Here is a 20,079-nt window from a genome sequence, read left to right as displayed (position 1 = left end):
TCATTTTACGCTATCGTTTGTTTCGTGGTGTCGCAAAATAAACTGTTTACGGTAATATTTTTTCATCGTTTTGATGGTCACTGTAGTGGCTATATTCATTTCTTAAAGTTCTGTCTTTCTCTTATATTTAATATAACCACACTGGAGTGTCTACAAGCGCCTGTTTTTGTTGTGGTTAGCAACAACGACGGTAACACCATCGCGTGTCCGCTTGTTTATGTTCCATATAAACCTTTCACAATAAAGCTCAAGATCCTGTTGAGACTTTTCAAAATAAACTGAATCACATGAAAGAGCAGATTATTTACGGATGAGAAGTAAAAAAGAGCCGTCAGGTGCTAAAAAATAAACCTTAGACTCAAACGTTAGAACAGGCTTTTCCCCGCTTTTCCCTCTAATAAATACTCACAAAGAAAACAGCGGGCGTTTCAACTTATGTTTAAAAATGTATAGTTTCATGCATCGGTTAAAACACTCGACTCCAGCTACATGACGCGCAGCTGGAAACACTTCCCGCAAGTCAAGCTGCCCGAGATTCACAGAATTTAGAGGAAATGTTAAATTTTTGTGATTTATATCATTATCGGACGATAGAATTCTTATATCGGGATATGAGATTTTGTTCATATCGCACAGCCTTATAGATTCGTATGGGAATGAGAGGCAGAAAGGTGTAAAGGTGAACTTCCAATGAGCAGTGATAGGATGGGTTTAAATTCCTGGGATCAACCATCCAAAACAACAGACACAAAAGAGATGACAGGTTGGAGGCAGGCTGCAGAAGAGTGTTATTTGTGACTGAAGAGTGACAGGGGTTATTTGTGACTGAAGGATGGCAGCGACAATTAAAGGTAAGGTTTACAATATAACAGTAAGGCCTGCTATGATGTATGGTTTAGAGACAGTGGCACTAACTAAAAGATGGGTAGGGAGCCACAGGTGAAAGGTTGAAGATGTTAAAAGTTTGATTGTGGTTGGTCAGAAGGACAGTTCAGGTTGAGCAGTTTGGCAACAATGTAACAGACTCAAAGTTGAGATGGTTTGGGCATGTGCAGAGAAGAGATAGTGGATATGCAAAGGACAAAGGAAGTGAATATGCAGCTAGGATATTATAATAGGCAGGAGGAAAAGACAAAGAACACTGAGAAGATTCATGGATGCATTTAAGTAGGACATGCAGAAGACTTGTGTGACAGAGGAGGATACAAAGGTGAGGTGGAGACAGAAGATCTGCTGTGTCAGCTTCTAATGGGAACAGCTAAAGAGAAAGGAGACTAGCAGATGGCCTCTACTGAATGCACTGTGATCGGCAATGTGGAAATGATTGAAGGGGAACTCCTCTAGTTTTGCACTTGAAATTCAGGTTATTGCTTGGTGTGAATATTCATCTTTAATAAGTTATGTTTTTTGTGGCTCTGGAGAAATTACTCCAAAATGGGCTTGGAAGAAATTAAAAAAATTCTTGACGCGGCACTTTAGAAATTATTAAGCTTTAATCAGGTCACTCAGCTTCAGAGCGATGTCCTTCTATTTGGCACTTAATGTTTCAAAATGTAGATACATTTAAGAGGCTAATATACTGCCACTGTTTAAGCCCCAGGCATGGAGGTCTAGAGAGTGGTTGGCAACCCTTTTTTCAAAATCCAACCTCGAGCAAACTTTTGCTTGCTATGTGGTTGGTGTAATTGCTAGCAACCAGTTTTTTTCTGTGGCTCAACAACCAGCCGCTAAAATCTTGTTGTGTGGTGAACAAGGGTTTCACTGTAGATGACACCTCCCATGTGGTGACAGGCATGACTGGTGAAAAGCAGAGACTCTGATGACATGGTACAGTGCAATAGAATAGAATTATAAAGTACAGTACCGTTCAAAAGTTTGGACATACCTTCTCATTAAATTATTTTTCTTTATTTTTACTACTTTCTACATTGTAGATGCAAACTGAACACATCAAATATATGAAACAAGACACATGGAATTATGTAGCAAAGAAAAAAAAGATAAATAACTCTAAATATATCTTATAGTTTAGATTCCTCAAAGTAGCCAACCTTTGCTTTGTTGACAGTGCTGCAACCCCTTTACCTTCTTTCACTGAGCTTCATCATGTAGTCACCTAGAATGGTTTTCACTTCACAGGTGTTCCTTGTCAGGGTTCATTTATTTAAAAAAATTCATATTAAAAAAAAAAAAGAAAAAGAAAAGGGGGGCAGGGATAGCTCAGTAGGTAAAGCGGTTGCCCCATGATCGGTAGGTGGTTCGAATCCCCTGAACGGCTACCCTGAGGTACCCCCGAGCAAGGTACCATCCCCACACGCTGCTCCCCGGGCGCTGCACTGGTGGCTGCCCACTGCTTCACTGAGTGAATGGGTTAAATGCAGAGAAGAATTTCCCCACGGGGATCAATAAAAAGTGTACATTATTATTATTATTGTGTACATTATTATTTGTGGAATCTCTTGCGTTGTGCAGAAGTCAGGTAGTTAGCTAATAGCCCTATTTGACAACTACTACAATTCATATTATGGCAAGAACCAATCAGCTAACAAAAGAGAAACGACAGTCCATCATTACTTTAAGAACTGAAGGTCAGTCAGTCCGGAAAATTGCTAAATGTTTGAATGTGTCCCCAAGTGCAGGCACAAAAACCATCAAGTGGTATAACAAAATTAGCTCACATTAGGGCCGCCTCAGAAAATGAGTCACCTCTGGTGCTGAGGATAAATTCATCCGAGTCACCAGCCTCAGAAATCGCAGTTTAACAGCACCTCAGATTAGAGCCCAGATAAATTCCACAGAGTTCCAGTAGCACATCTCTATATCAACTGTTCAGAGGAGTCTGCCTTTATGGTCAAATAGCTGCTAAGAAACCACGACTAAGGAGAAGCAACAAGCAGAAAAGATTTGTTTGGGCCAAGAAACACAAGGAAAGGACATTAGAGCAGTGGAAATCTGTGCTTTGGTCTGATGAGTCCAAATTTGAGATCTTTGGTTCCATAGCCTGCATCTATGTGTAACACAGAAAAAGTGAATTTTTACATATCTCTGCATGCATGATTCCCACCGTGAGGAGGAGGTGTGATGGTGTGGGAGTGCTTTGCTGGTGATACTGTTACTGTTGGGGATTTGTTCAAAATGGAAGGCACACTGAACCAGCATGGCTACCACAGCATCCAGCAGCAACATGCCATCCCATCCAGTTTGCGTTTAGTTGGACCATCATTTATTTTTCAATGATCCCAAAACACACCTCTAGGCTGTGTAAGGGCTATTTGACCAAGAAGTAGAGTGATAGTGTGCTGCACCATGGCCTGGCCTCCACAGTCACCTGACCTAAACACAGTGGTTTGGGATGAGATGGACTGCAGAGTGAAGGTAAAAGGACCAACAAGGGTTCAGCATCTCTGGGAACTCTTTCAAGACTGTTGGAAAACCATTTCAGGCGACAACCTCATGAAGTTCATCGATAGAATGCTGAGAGTGTGCAAAGCAGTAATCAAAGGGTGGCTGTTTTGAAGAATCGAAAATATAAAACGTGTTTTACATTTTTTTTTGTTTACTACATAGTTCCATATGTGTTCATTCATAGATGGTGTGCCCAAACCTTTGACTGGTAGTGCATAGCACACCATAGTTAAAGTGTTTTCACAGTCAAGCTTCTAAGGAGACATTACAAGCAACATAACCCTCAAAAACTAAAAACAAGTCATGTTACTGGTAGTGGGAACTGACAGTATATTAAAACTAAAGCTACTACATTAAATTCTTATGTGTTTTTAGTACTTTTATTTTGTGATTTTATTTTCTAATCAGCTCTGTTGTTGTTAAAATTAATAAAATTCATTAATATTTACTGTGGGTCACACATATACAATAGCAAATGAGTAGGCTAAGTAAAGAAATATGGTAAGTAAACGATGAACAGGACACACTTCTCTTTAATAAAAGACACACTGCTCAACACTGTTAACAGGTGTACGTCAACAATTTATTAAACAGTCCTACATCTCCCTCTACTGTTAGAAATTAGGCATCGCACTCACATTTCCCTCTAATAATCTTTTTCTCTCTTTTTTTTTTTACTTCAGTCGGGATAACTCATGTTATTTTAAAATGTTAAGAAATACAACAGTCATTTCTTTCATTTTATTATCCTACACAAGTCGATGTAAAGATATAATATTTTTATTTCTACCTGAATCTCAAGTACTCAAAACCATCTCTGTGTACTTCTCGAATTACATTTCAAGTGAGTGAGATTTAGCTTAGGCTGGTACAGCTGTTGTACCAAGCTATATTTTTATTTATTATTTTTACTTTAGTTAGCCATCATAGTTAGCTACATCCATTTTTAAACTATCTATAGTTATACTTTTTGTAAGTCCACTTGGAGTCCACATCAGGAAATCATTCTAATTTTAAGAAAGGTCTGAAAACTTAAAAACAGTTAAAAAACCCTGAAAGCTTTGATACCAGAATTTTCTGTAGCTCAAAGTATACAGAAATAGTTGAAGACAGCAATACTTACAGTAGATTAAAGTAATTCAAAATCATTCACAATTCAATTTAATTAAACCGAATGATTATGAAGTGTGACATTCAAATGCACCTTAGAACACACATGCATCAACACTACAATGAGCGGGTGGAGGGAGGTTTGGAGTCTTCTCTCACCCCCGTTCTCTGCGGCCTGCTGGAGAGGGGGGGCTAGGAGGAGGAGTTGGCTGTCCGACTGCGGTCTGGAATGTGGGGCCTCCCTGCCGCTGCGGAGTCGGGGTGGTCTGCCTCTCCCCACCGCAAGGAAAAGGGTAACACCACCTGGGTCTGGGTGCAGTTCCCCCCTCCAGGGGCAAGGGTACCTAGACCCGGTTCGTAGAGTACGCTTGGGGAGTGTGATCGTGTGTACAGCGTCTCTTTATGTCTGTCTCCACGTTGATTGAGTGTGGAGTAAGTGCATATGAGAGCATGAGGGTGGGAATGGATGTTTGTGTCTGTGTGTGCCTGTATGTCTATATGTCAGGTTGGGTGTCAGACGTCACCTCTCTGGGGACATCTCAGGCCCTCCAAGGTTTGGAGGCCTATCTCCACCCACCACCACTTCCCCTGCCAGTGGTGGACTCCCTCAGACATCGGTGCGTTGGTGGTTCTTTGTGTCTGGGGGTGGGCGTCCAGGTACACACCGGCTCACTCCTTGGCGGCCGCTTATCGGGGCCTGGTGTCATGATCCTGGGTCTGTTGACCCAGCGTTTTGAGTTTTAGTTTATGTAAGCCCTTCAGGTTTCCCAAGTTCATTTGTTATCATGCCTAGGTGTTTCTAGTTCTTATTATTTCCCCCTCGTGTTTCCAACTATGTTAAATCTCCCCTGCTCTTCATGCGTTTCATGTCTGTGTCTTACGTTGTCAAGTTCGGGTTGTCATGTCTATGTCTCATTATGTTTCCTGTTTTATTGTGAAGAGGTCTGGTGTTTCTGTGTTCATCGTGTTCAGACTTACTCTCCCACTGTGACGTCATTATGTTCATGTGTGCCAGCTGTTTCCCCATGTGTTCCCACTTCCCTCATCATCCTCCTGTGTGTATTTAGTCCGTGTGCTTTCAGTCATTTGTTGTCAGGTCGTCTGCTCATCCATGTCTCATCCCCAGGTACCCATGTCAGTTCACTATGGTTAAGCTTTTTCATGTTTTGTTATTAGTTCACCCAGTTTAGGTTATTGTTTAGTTTTCACCGATGCCCGATTATTTTTACCCTCATTGCTAGCCTCAATAAATGGCTTGTTTTGTTTATCCACACTACGTTTTGGTCTGCGTTTGAGTCCTCCTCTGCAACACATACGGTCTGCCCCAGCCAGACCGTGACAGTACGACCTGACCACTATGGACTCAGCAGACCGCGAGCTTTACGAGCGTTGGGAGGCAGCCTTCGCCCAGCTGGAGGAGGAGCTCCACTGGAAGCCGTGGCACGCCCCCGACTATGAGCGGATTTTTCACGGGACTCGGCTGGCTCTCGGAGGTCCCAAGAGCTGCCGTAAGTCCCCGCCTGTTTCCAAACCTCGTCCGCTTCAGGTGGGAGTTTTTCGGGTGGCTACAGGCGCTCACGCTCCAGCCTCGTTGTCGCCGTGTTGTGCACCGGGGGCTCAGTCGCTCGCTCCGCCGGCTTCCTCCGCTCGAAGGAAGCGGCGCGCCCGTCGCCATAAACTGGACAATGCCGAGGGAATTTCCCTTATGGATGACGACGTGGACTGGGAGGATCCGTTTTGTTTTACTCCCTCTACACAGGGAGGGATGAAAGACAATTCCCGCTCGCCTAAGCCTGCACATACGGTTAAGGGAAAGACTGTTAATTACGTTACCAGGACAAACACACTCGGTTCCGCTTCCGTCTGTTCAGGTTCTGTCAGGTCCGTTTCAGTTATCCCTGAGTCAACCCGCTTTGCTACCACTAACCCACGGATTTCGAAAGCTGTTAAAACTAGGACTGCAAATGCTAAGACTGCTAAACATGAAGTGGACGGCGGGTTCATTTTTGATAGATCCGTTTTTGTCGACCCTGTATGTGTTGACCCTGAGCCTGCCGTTTCTGCGACTGTTTTTTCTGAGCCTACTCCCGTTCCTGCTCGTGTTTCTCCTCCCGGGGCAACTCGGTCCCAGCGTACCTCTGCACCCGTGTCTGTTCCTCGGGTGGGGGAGACTGAGGCCCAGTTGGCTCCCGCTCTGGTTTCCAGGCCGGCTGAGGCTCTGACCCTTTCTGCACCCGTACCTGCTCCTCGGGTGGGAAGGGCAGTTGCCCAGCCGTTGCCGGTACCTGTTCCGGTCCCCAGGGTGAGGGCAGCCAGGATACAGCCCGTCTCCGCACCCGTACCTACTCCTCGGGTGGGAGTGGCTAGTGTCCGGCATGCTCCTGCACCCGTCCCTGTCTCTACTGAGGGCTCAGGAGAATTCGGTCTGCAATCCACACCGCCATCGCTACTGCATGCCTTTCAGTCATTAGCTCAGTCATTAGCTCTGTTAGCAGCCCGGTCCGTAGCTTACATTCCTGTGCTTCCGTTAGCCCAGCCCTTAACCCACTGTGCAGCTCAGTCATTTGCTCCATCACCTGCTCAGCCTTCTGTCCAGCCGGTGGTCTCTACACCTGCTGGTCATGCCTCGACAGCTGGAGGGCCCGAGGAGCCCGTCCAGCCTCATGCCACGTCAGCTGGAGGGCCCGAGGAGCCCGTCCAGCCTGGGGCTCGCTCGGGCCACTTCGGAGGTGGGGTGCCCCCGGCCTCTCGGCCTGGGGCTCGGTCACTCAGGCACAGCTGGCTGCCGGCGGAGCTCACGGGCGCGTCACTGCAACTCCCCCTGGCTTCTGCTCCGCGGCTGCTGAGTGAGCCCTCATCTGGGACTCTCCTCAGCTCTTTCTGGGACAGTGGCGCAGCTGCCCCTCTGTTGGTCTTCCTTGGTCTCTTGTGTTCTGGGGGCCTCTGGATGTCTGGAGTTTTGATCTCCTCCATACCTGCTTCATGCCCTGGAGGACGGGGCTGTGGCCCCCACACACCCTCTAGCAGATCATTACATGAAGGAACCTTTTAAAAAACAAAAAACAAACGCGTCCATGCTCACAGGTGTACACACGGGTGATCACACCCACAAACTACACCCTTTTTGGCTCCTACCTCAAAGCACACTGTGTTCTGTTGATCTTATGTGCTGCACAATAATGTTTAATATTTAGTATTTACTGTCATATTCCCATATATCATTGTGATGTTGTTTATTCTATTACTCTTGTTCTCTTCTGCTTGTTTTCTTTTTTCTTTCTCAGCAGGTGATCCAGGTGATTGATATATGCATTTTTTTTCTTTTTCTGCCCATTCTGTTGGTTTTTGTTTTTTGCCCCCGTCCCTCTTCTCAGCTGTTTCTCTTTCCCTTTTTCTTTCTCCCCTTCTTTCTCCCAGTCAAGTCTGTCCCATATTCAGCAAGTGAAAATAAAATAAACAATAAAAGGTGAATCAAATGGACCATTATGGCAAGGCTGGGATGGTCAATTTGGTAAAGTAAATCCGTTGGGCATCTTTCTTCGCCTTTAGACAACAATTCTGATGGCAAAAGAGCCAAACGGGACAGGCAAAAAAAAAAAAAAAAAAGTGTGACATTTAAATCAAAAAGAGTTCAACTGGTTTCACACTTTGCCTCTGCCCTTGGTGGACTGGCATGTCTGTTCTGTTTTGCTGTGATACTGGGTTGAATTGCTTAAGTAAGATGTGTAATATACATCGCTATACAGAAATAGGGACACATCTTAACATCTATAATTTATACACCATCTAATCATGCAATCATTCAAGTTCATTTCTTCTTAATACATCAACTGGATTAGCAGACACACTGTTAGAAGCTGGTTTTAAGAAGCAGCTTTCCAGTTGTGGTTCGGTTGTTCTCCATCGTGGTCACCTGTAGGATAACCGAAAAACTGATAGAGGTATCACTGAATAACACATTAGCTGTGCAGAGTCCTAAACCTGTAAACTCAGAATAATTCAGACTGCTTTGTAACCTGGATATTTGTCACCATTTGGTTTTAACAAATAACTATTAAACATTTTGTTTTTTGTATAGCTGTAATCCTCTTTTGTTGACATCAGCTGTGTTATCAACATGAGCTGAATGCTCATTTTAGCTAGCTAGCTATAGAAGTTATTTACTTATTAGCTTACAAACACATTTAACTTAACGAAAAATTCCCATGATGCATCAGGTCCTCCTGTCAGTCCAGTTGCTGTCTAGCACCTCATGCTGTCAGTTTGAAAACAGTCACTCATGGTTTTGGAGTGTAAACACTGGACCTGCTCTCAGCATCTCTACTCTATTTGCAATTCCTGAACAGTGATATGCAAGTTTATTCATGTCTGCAGCAGCTAGTCGAAGCTGTTGTCAAGATGTTGCAACCCAGTTTAACAGCATCAAGTGTGATAAGAACTACTAATAATGGCAGAAAGCAGCTTTATCTGAGGAGAATTTTATCATTCTAATTATACGCAAAACCTATTTACTAACACTGAGGGAGAGAGGTTTAAGATCTATGGCCTACTTAGCAATAGTTCTTCACCAATCTAAAAAGTGAAGGAAACCGCATTAACCTTTCTCAAAAAGTTGATCCTGTTCATCTGGATTTAGCATCTTTAGTAGAAGTCTGCACACTGAAGAAGTCACTTGTGTGACAAAACGTTTCTTCTACTGAAAACGAGCATGCATCAAGACAGCATTAACCCTTCATCTTGATTTAGCATTAGCTGCTAACAGGCCTAGCCAGAGCAGTTAACCCTGCTTCGGTGTCCCAAAGACTTTTCCACAGTAACTTAAGCCCTGAAATACTTTTGAAAAAGTGAGAGTTTTCTTTTTGGGGAAAAATGTACTGCTAAATCACAGCAGCAGCATTAGCATAGTGTTGACACTTGACTATTGCTGTTATCACAGAGAGAGAAAGAGAAAATTGAAACCAGTTAATGAGCTCAGCTCATTAGCTGCACCTGTCAGATGAGAAGCTGTTAAGTTATGCCTGATTTAGACACGTGTGAAAAAAATGTACAACATAACTAACAATGTAACTGTAAACCCCTACCCCATAACCTTAATGCACCATCCAAGAAATGTAACTACACGTCAGTTAGACACAGCCTGCACTGGCCAATTCCAGCGCATTGATTGCTACTTTATCTCTGCATTTTTTTAAGAATAGCAATAATTATCTCAGTTTAAAAAGTAAATAAATAAAATAACAGCATAAATATAAGAACCCCCAAATGTCATGAGATTGTTGAGACTAATGAAATGGATGTTAGGGCATGAACGAAGAAGTAGAAAAGTCTCAGGACAAATATGTTTCGCTCTGAAAAACAAACAAACAAACAAACAAACAAACAAACAGAATTTACCACAACAAAGAGTGTGAACTCAGAAAGAAAAAAATCTTATCCTAAGGGCCAGCACATCGGGACACACACAGTAATTAACATATATATATCTAACCACCCACAAGCATAAATGTTGGCAACAAATTTGGCTACTTATGCACAGAAGTGGGAAGCAACAAAGTACAAATACTTTGTTACTCTACTTAAGCATGATTTTCAGGTACCTGTACTTTACTTGAGTAGTTTTCTTTCTGACTACTTTTTACTTTTATTCTTTACATTTTTAAACAAATACATGTACTTTCTATTCCTTACATTTTCAAAATGGGCCCATTACGTTTGGTTTAATGCATTTGAGGGGAGTTATTTGCACCACTGCGAGCCTTCAACTCATTTGGGCCCAAACAGTAACACATGAAGTCCTGTTTGTGTATTTATCACCAGGAGATGTGACATAAAAACAGATGACAGATGCAAAAACCTTTGTGCCAAAGGTTTTTGCATCTGTCATCTGCAGCTGTCTATAAGTTGCAACTTTAACATCCAGCTAATCCTACAGAAGAGGAGCGAGCATAAAGGGAGTAATATTTTTATAAGTGGCAATTTAAAATCTAACATTTCAATCAGCTCAACAAGCATCAGCAAACACACAAACTGTTTATGTGCTGTGTTTTTCACGGTTAGTTGCTAGCTAAAGGTCCAGCTTCAATCAGAGATGAAGATAAGGACAGGAGAGGAAGAAGAGAGGTTAGACTGTTCAGTGGTGTTTGATAAACTGGAAATTTATGAAAACTGGAAAGTACACTGCAGAAAGTTGAATCAGTACTTCAACTTTTAATGGAGCATTTTTTAACACTAGTATCTGTACTTCTGTTTAAGTACAGAATGTCTGTGCTTTTGCCACCTCTGCTTATGCAGGCTCTACATAGTAGTGATGTGTCGGTCGTGAACGAAACGGCTCTTAGAGCCGACTCTTTGAAGTGAACTACGCGAGCCGACTCCTTATTGGGAGCCGTGGTTTTTTTTTTTTTTCTTTCTCTCACCCTCTCTCTCTTGCACTTTTTTTCCGCTTCACTCCGCACGCGAGCCCTGTGCTTGCGCTGGGAAGAGGCCGGAGGGGCGGTAGTTACACTCGCAGTAGCACAGCAAGAGAGTAGGAGGGAAAGAGAGAGAAAGAGAGCCAGGGAAACAACGTCACATTAGAAAAGTATAGTAATGATTGTGATGGCATGCCACACATGGTAAGCTCCACACCTCACCACCCGTTGATTCACTTTAGTTTAATTTACAGTCACTACTTTAAAGTATTCTACATATTGTTCAATATTGTTTCTTTATTAAATGAAACTGAGAAAATAACACCAAAAAAGCCAGCAGAACTTGATCTGATTATATATGTAGCTATTGCACACAATTACTGTATTTTTCAGAGTATGAGGCGCACCGGATTATCAGGCGCAATATCAATGAACAGGTCTATTTTCATACATAAGGCGCATCGGATTATAAGGTGCATTAAGCAAAACAAAACAGCCAGATAAGTCAAACTTTATTTAACTCATTCACAATAACTCTCAACATCGCAGATCATCTTCTTGCTTCCTCCACTTCCATACCATTGATTCATTAATGTTTAATTGTCACTGTGATGGCATGCCAAACATGGTAAGCTCCACACCTCACCACCCGCTGATTCACTTTAGTTTAATTTACAGTCACTACTTCTAAATATTCTACTTATTGTTCAATATTGTTTCTTTATTAAATGTATTTATTTTTCCATCATACCTTCCAATGTTTATATGGCGTGCACACATATTAACCTTGCAAGGTCAAAGTTCTGTTTTATGTTATATTAATACATCTATCTTTGTTTGAGTTACCTGGGGGTTGGCTTCTCCTCCTGTGTGGCAAAGGGCTGGGAGACCTGAAGTACCACTGACAGCCTAATTGGATTGCACCACATGCTTCATTGCCCGGGGGGTGTTTCATGTTTGTTTAATTGTTTTGTATTAGTTGGTTATATGGCAGCCATCTTGTTTCCCCCATGTGTGTCATTTGGTTTAGCTAAACCAGTATTTAAGTTCCCCTGTGTGTCATTTCAGGAGGTCAGTTTATCATATTGTAACGACCGTGGGTTAGTGGAGCTAAACTGGCTAAACTGCTCACTAGCTAAACGGCTAGCGGGGCGCTAGCGGCTATCGCTAAACTTCACAACGGATGGAGAGCGCTCGTGCCTCATACACCGCACGACCCCAAGCGTCTCAGCAGCAGACTGATAATCCCCAAATGATCCAGCAGGAGGCAGTAGTGGTTCACACCAGTCATTTATTTACCATCTTTTTCTACAACAACGTAACGCTGCTGACACCGAAACCCTATCCCGCTCCCACCACATAGAGTCGCGGTGTCAGCCAACCATGCCAATTCAACCCACTCCACAGAACACACATCAACTTCACTGTGGCTTACATTACCTCCCCCTGGCTTCTGCTCCGTGGCTGCTGAGTGAGCCCTCATCTGGGACTCTCCTCAGCTCTTTCTGGGACAGTGGCGCGGCTGCCCCTCTGTTGGTCTTCTTTGGTCTCTTGTGTTCTGGGGGCCTCTGGATGTCTGGAGTTTTGATCTCCTCCATACCTGCTTCATGCCCTGGAGGACGGGGCTGTGGCCCCCACACACCCTCTAGCAGATCATTACATGAAGGAACCTTTTAAAAAACAAAAAACAAACGCGTCCATGCTCACAGGTGTACACACGGGTGATCACACCCACAAACTACACCCTTTTTGGCTCCTACCTCAAAGCACACGGTGTTCTGTTGATCTTATGTGCTGCACAATAATGTTTAATAATTAGTATTTACTGTCATATTCCCATATATCATTGTGATGTTGTTTATTCTATTACTCTTGTTCTCTTCTGCTTGTTTTCTTTTTTCTTTCTCAGCAGGTGATCCAGGTGATTGATATATGCATTTTTTTTCTTTTTTTCTTCTTTTTTTTCTTTCTCTGCCCGTTCTGTTGGTTTTTGGTTTTTGCCCTTCTCCCCCGTCCCTCTTCTCAGCTGTTTCTCTTTCCCTCTTTCTTTCTCCCCTTCTTTCCCCCAGTCAAGTCTGTCCCATATTCAGTAAGTGAAAATAAAATAAACAATAAAAGGTGAATCAAATGGACCATTATGGCAAGGCTGGGATGGTCAATTTGGTAAAGTAAATCCGTTGGGCATCTTTCTTTGCCTTTAGACAACAATTCTGATGGCAAAAGAGCCAAACGGGACAGACAGAAAAAAAAAAAAAAGAAAAAAGAAAAAAAAGAAAACACAGACAACACAATACCCAGAATGCATCTGGCTAACAACCCCAGCCAGGTCATTACACAGCCCCCTCCCAAAAAGGTTTAGTGTCCCCACAACCTTAACTGTCCACTCTGTAGTCCAGCAAATGTCCGGGCCGGCGTCGAGTACGCTTCGGCCTTGACTGGGAATCCATGGCGCCCCCAGTCGGGCCGGGCGTAGGGGGCAAGGAGTCCCCAGGCTGCACACCAGCCTGTGGGTTGGGGGCAAGCGGATGGTATGGCGCCAGCCGGTCCTTGTGTAGCACCACCCGCCTTCCCCGTCCCGGCATCCGGACTCTGAAGACCACCTCCGATAGCTGTTCCAGGATCTCGCCCGGGCCTTGCCAGTGGCTCATGAGCTTGGGGGTCAGCCCCCGCTTCCTCTGGGGGCAGAACACCCAGACCCGATCTCCGGCCCCCAGCATAGGACCGTGCGCACGGGTATCATACGCCCGTTTCTGGCGGGCCCCGGCTCCCTCCAACGTCCGTCTTGCCAGTTGATGCATCGTGTGCAACCGCTCCCTGAGCCACCGGAAGTAGTCCATCTCTGGTCCACCAGCAATCTCCGGCTCAGGGGGCGCCCCGAACACCAAGTCCACCGGGGTTCGGAGCTCCCTTCCGAACATCAACGCTGCAGGAGTACACTGACTTGACTCCTGCACTGCTGTTCGATACGCCCACAAAACAAGGGGCAGGTGTTGGTCCCAGTCCCTCTGATGTTGGCTGGTCAGGATGGCCAGCTGGGTGGCCAGCGTGCGGTTGAACCGCTCAACCAGACCATCGCTCTGAGGATGGAGGGGGGGGTGGTCCTCGTTTTTCTCACCCCCAGCCTCCGACACACTTCTCCCAGCACCTGGCTCTCAAAATTCCTCCCTTGGTTGCTATGGAGCTCCTCCGGTACACCAAACCGCGTGAACATCTCATCCACCAGAGTCCGCGCCGTCGTCACCGCACTCTGATCCGGCACCGCGTACGCCTCTGGCCACTTTGAGAAATAATCCATCGCGACCAGGACATACCGGTCGCCGGCATCAGTAACCGGGAACGGACCCAGGATGTCCACTCCGATCCGCTCCATTGGCGCCCCAACTAGGTATTGCTGCAATGGGGCATGGGAGCGCTGGCTGGGACCTTTCTGCGTCGTGCAGTCGTCACAGCAGTGGACATGGATCTCCACGTCCTGACGACACCCCGGCCAGTAGAACCGCCGTCTCAGCCGTCGCACCGTCTTGCCATTCCCAAAATGGCCGGTACCTGCAGCCCCATGAACCCAGCGGAGGACCTCAGGCCGCAAGACCCGGGGAACCAGGAGCTGGAGTATGTCGCCTCCCCCGTCTGGCGCTCGCCACCGCCGGTAGATTACACCGCCATGGAGCTCCAGGCTGTTCCACTGGGAGTACAGCGACTTGGTCTCGGGCCCCTGGGAAGACACGGCGGACCAGTCTGGCCGTGTCCCTGCCTCCATCCAGTCCCTCACCATCCCTAGTGCTGGATCGCTCACCTGGTGCTGCTGTAGCTCCGCCGCGGTGAAAGGTTCCTGCCCTTCATCCACACCCTCAGGTTCCGCTGCTGCCGATGTTGGACCCCCGTCCAGCTCCTCCAGGCGCCTGCAGTACAGGCACTCATCCGCAGAACAGGGACACCTGGACAGGGCATCAGCGTTGGCGTGCTGCCGTCCTGGTCGGTGCTGGGCCTCAAAGTCGTACTCTTGTAGTATTTCCAGCCACCGGGGCCACCTGACCCTCCGGCTGGCGAAAGTTCAGCATCCAGGTTAGGCTGGCGTGGTCCGTCCTGAGCAGGAACTTAGTGCCCAGGAGGTAAGGTTGGAAATGACGAACCGCCAGGACCACAGCCAACAGCTCACGCCGGGTAACACAGTAATTCCTCTCGGCCCGGCTGAGGCTGCAGCTGTAGTATGGCACCACTCGCTCCTCAGCCTCTCCCCTCTGGGAGAGCACCGCTCCGACCCCCACGTTGCTGGCGTCAGTGTCCAAAAGGAAAGGCTGGCTGGGGTCAGGATACGCCAAAAGCGGTTGTACAGTCCTCCGTCCAAGCAAACCGCTGACCCTTGTTTGTCAACTGATGCAGGGGGCTGGCGACGGTGGCAAAGTCTTTTACAAACCTCCTATAATAGGAGGCCAGCCCCAGGAAGCTTCGTAGCTCGGCGACGTTCGATGGGGGGGGCCATTCCCCCACAGCAAACACCTTCTCGGGGTCAGTAGCCACCCCCTTTTCGCTCACCACATGTCCCAGGAACTTCACCTGGCGAGCAAGAAGGTTGCACTTGGCCGGGTTCAGCTTTAGTCCGGCCCCGCGGATGGCAGTCAGAACCTCTCGTAGGTTAGCCACGGCCTGTTCAAAGTCCTTAGCATGAGTCAGCAAGTCATCCAAATAGACCACGCAGCGGGCACGGGGAATGTCTTTGAGGACCCTTTCCATTAACCTTTCAAACGTGGCTGGTGCATTGCATAGTCCAAAAGGCATCACCTTAAACTGCCACAGTCAAATCAAATCAAATCAAATCACTTTTATTGTCACATCACATGTGCAGGCACACTGGCACAGCACATGCGAGTGAAATTCTTGTGTGCGAGCCCCACAAGCAACAGAGATGTGCAAACACAACAACACAAACGAGCAAAATACAAGAATGGCCAACCTGAAACTAATAAATATATGTACAATATATAATAGTGTATGCATTTCTGGATGTGTATACTAAATATTTTCCTACGTGTGTGTGTGTGTGTGTGTGTATACACATTTTTACAAATTAAATAGTAAAAAAATAAAAATAAAATAATAATAATAATAATAATAAAATATATAAAATATACAGAGTTGAATATGTGCAAAACAAGTGGCATTTATATACAGTGTGGAGTGCATAATGTTGAAGTTCCAGTAGTGAAGCTGAGGTGTCTATGACGTGTTCAGCAGTCTGATGGCCTGATGGAAAAAGCTGTCTCTCAGTCTGCTGGTACGGGACCGGATGCTGCAGAACCTCCTTCCTGATGGAAGCAGTCTGAACAGTTTATGGCTGGGGTGACTGGAGTCCTTGATGATCCTCCCCGCTTTCCTCAGGCAGCGCTTCCTGTAGATGTCTTGGAGGGAGGGAAGCTCACCTCCAATTATCCATTCAGAGCACCGCACTACTCGCTGGAGAGCTTTGCAGTTGTAGGCGGTGCTGTTGCCATACCAGGTGGTGATGCATCCAGTGAGGATGCTCTCAATGGCAGTCCTTGCCCTATGGTGAATGCAGTCTTGGGCCGTGCCTCGGCAGCGAGCTCCACCTGCCAGTACCCACTGCGGAGGTCTAGCGAGCTGAACCAACTGGACCCAGCGATGTAATCCAGTGCGTCATCGATGCGAGGTAACGGGTAAGAGTCCTTGCGGGTGACCGCGTTCAAACGCCTGTAGTCCACACAAGGGCGCCACCCCCCTGTTTTCTTCTGCACCATAACCACAGGTGCGGCCCATGGACTATCCGAGGGTTCAATGACACCATTAGCTGCCATCTCTTTTATCAGTCCCTCGGCAGCTTGGCGTTTGGCGAGGGGCAGGCGGTGGGGCCGCAGCCGGATTGGAGCAGCTGCTCCAGTGTCTATAGTGTGCTGCACCAGGCCCGTCCTTGTGCAGTCCTCTTCCCTGGCGGCAAAAGTGTCCATAAACTCTGCCAAGAGGCTCTGCAGCTGCCGCTGCTGTGTCGCACTGAGGTGCACCCCACTCCGCCGCCCAAGCTCCTCTACTGCCGCGACAGTCTCAGGTGACGGGGAGACTGCCGAGCTAGGCGGCGACTCTGGCTGCGGGATGTTGGCCCTGCTTACGTTCACCCCCTGGGTCCTCTTCCGCACCCTGGCCGCCCTCGGCCCCTGGCTATGGCATGGGGCTGTGGGGCGCGAGGGCTTTGGGGGTGCTGGTGGGGTGGGGGTCTGTCCCTGGCTACCGCGGCCCACTTGGAGCTGCACGGTCTCAGCACCAAGGTGGATGGCAACTCCCGGCACATCGACCCCCAGTGGGCCAGCAGGTCCAGTCCAACAATGCACTCGTCTGTTATGTCGGCAAGCCAGAACTCGTGGTTCACACTGTTCGTTCCCACCACCACCTGCAGAGTCTTTTTCCCCGGCATCACAGTCTTTTCTCCTGTGACAGTGTGCAACGCTGTGTGAGTAGGGGTCCAGTCTTTCGGCAATGAGCCGCCCGTCTCCGGAAGCACCCCCCTCCGCAGCAAGCAGATGGTGGACCCCGTGTCCACCAGGGCCCGGCAAGACCGTCCATCAATTATACAGTCCAGGTACAGTCCACGGGTGGACCCACAGCGGCCCACCATGGGATGAGTGTCACGGAGAGGGTTAACTGATTGGGGTGGGGGTTCCCTCACTGTCCCACCCCGTGGCCGTTTCCCGTCGGTGATGTCACTCGGCTCCGAGGACTAGGTGCGGGACAGTTCCGGGCGAGGTGACTGGGTTCCCCGCACCGATAACAGCAGTCCGCCCGGCGCCTCCGACGGGGAACTGCCTCTGATTGGGCTCGTCTGGCCTCCTCCTCCTCATCCGACTGGGACGCGCTCATCTCTCGCTCGACCATCCTGGCCGATCGTCGGGTCACTGGCTCGCCCCGCAGCACCTCCTCAGCCCGCTCAGCCTCCCTCAATGCCTCCTCCAGGTCTCGGGGGGATGACAGCCGGACATGCTGTCGCAGCCTCTCCGGTGTGAGGCCCCTCAGGAAGGAGTGGAGACCCAGCTCCTGGGAATGTCGGATAGCCCCGTCGGGCATAGAGGCGGACGTCCGCAGCAAAGGACCCCAGGCTCTCTCCCTTGCGTCGGCGTCGGCAAGCCAGCTCCTCCCTGCTCCTCCCTGCTCTGTTCGGCTGGTGGTCTCTGTCCAAACCGTCTGCCGAGCGCCGTGGTCAAAGCCCGGAGGTCGCGCTGCTCCTCTGGGGGCAGGTCCAGCAGAACCTGGAGCGCTGGGCCCTCCAGTGCAAGCGCCAGGTTGGTGGCAGTCTCTTCTTGGCCCCATCCATTGTGAGTGGCAGCCAGCGTGACTTGGGCCAGGTACGGCTCCAGCTGCGTCGCCCCAGTGTAGTGCTGTAGCTTAGCAGCCGTCCTGCCAGGAAGCTGTGATGCGGCCCCAGGAATCCCCCTCCCCCGCCCCAGCTCGGGTCTTCTCCGCTGGGTCTCGGCAGCCATGCTTTCCAGAAGCGAGCAGTTGTCTCGGATTATACGCTCTAATTCGCCTATGGTCGGCTCCATAGTGTCTGCTTAGACACTCATGAATCCTACTTCTGACACCAATTGTAACGACCGTGGGTTAGTGGAGCTAAACTGGCTAAACTGCTCACTAGCTAAACGGCTAGCAGGGCGCTAGCGGCTATCGTTAAACTTCGCAACGGATGGAGAGCGCTCGTGCCTCATACACCGCACGACCCCGAGCGTCTCAGCAGCAGACTGATAATCCCCAAATGATCCAGCAGGAGGCAGTAGTGGTTCACACCAGTCATTTATTTACCATCTTTTTCTACAACAACGTAACGCTGCTGACACCGAACCCCTATCCCGCTCCCACCACATAGAGTCGCGGTGTCAGCCAACCATGCCAATTCAACCCACTCCACAGAACACACATCAACTTCACTGTGGCTTACATTAACATAACACTAACACAACATGCGAATCAAACACATAGGAACTAGCAGAACGATAGAAAACACAGACAACACAATACCCAGAATGCATCTGGCTAACAACCCCAGCCAGGTCATTACAATATGTTTGTTTGAGGTTTTGTTAATTATTATCTTGAGTTTAGTCTATTGAGTTGACCTCTTTTATTGGTCTGCCTGTTTAAGTTTTGGCTTTGTTAAATATATTTTCATATTTTTGGGTCAATAAAACCCCCCCCTTTTTTAAAAATTGAAACCACCTGTGTCCTTTATGCTTTACTGCTTGGTCCCTGACAATGATCCACAACTATTTTCAGTTGCGGATGATAAAGGATTCAGAAAGTTTATTCATGCAGGCCCATATGACAGAGAATGTGCATCTTCTTTTTGTTTTCATATTTTTTCACGTTTATATTTAATTGTGTTGTTTCACTTTAAATTTGTTTAGAAGGAAAAAGCTGAAAATTTAAATAGTTAAAAGTTGAAATGTAAATGGTTGTTTTTTTTTTTGTATTATATGATTTATTTATTACATTTTATGTGGAGTGAATAAATAAAAGTATACTTACGGTGGCCCCTAGAGACGAAACATGCACGAACTCCAAAACACGTACAAACCCCGAAGCACTTAAAAACTCCAAAACACGTACAAAAAAGGGGCAGTGTTGAGCTTTTTGTTACCTAGTGGCTACACAAGCCAGGAAGTACCAACGACCGGATTTGGTGTGTGGTAGTGACGGGTAAATGAACTTTTTTTTTTTTTTTAAATTATTTGAATATATCTATGAGTGCTTGTGTGTAAATACACAAACAATACACATATGCTTTCAATTGTGTAATTTAAGTGATCTAGGGTAGCTCTGTTTTGGAAGTCCAATTAATGCTAGAAATGTGTTTTGGAGTTTGTACATGCTTTGGAATTTGTACGTGCTTTTTGGAGTTTGTACATGCTTTGTCTCTAGGGGCAACCGTATATATTTATATATAAACATATATAAATAAAGCCACTTTTTTTTTTTTTTTAGTAATTCCTTTTGTGCATAATTTTATATTGTTGTTAATAATAAATTAATTAAAGCAACAAAACACCCTGAAGAGAGAGTTGGTCTCCATATCTGTGGGATTTACTTTGCCTGGTATTTAATATATTACTGTGGGAGCTAGTTAAAAATGTAATGAACTGTGGGCATGGGCATATGC

This window comes from Maylandia zebra, linkage group LG13 (assembly GCF_041146795.1).
Source record: "Maylandia zebra isolate NMK-2024a linkage group LG13, Mzebra_GT3a, whole genome shotgun sequence".
Classification (NCBI taxonomy): Eukaryota; Metazoa; Chordata; class Actinopteri; order Cichliformes; family Cichlidae; genus Maylandia; species Maylandia zebra.
This window is presented reverse-complemented; position numbering follows the sequence as displayed.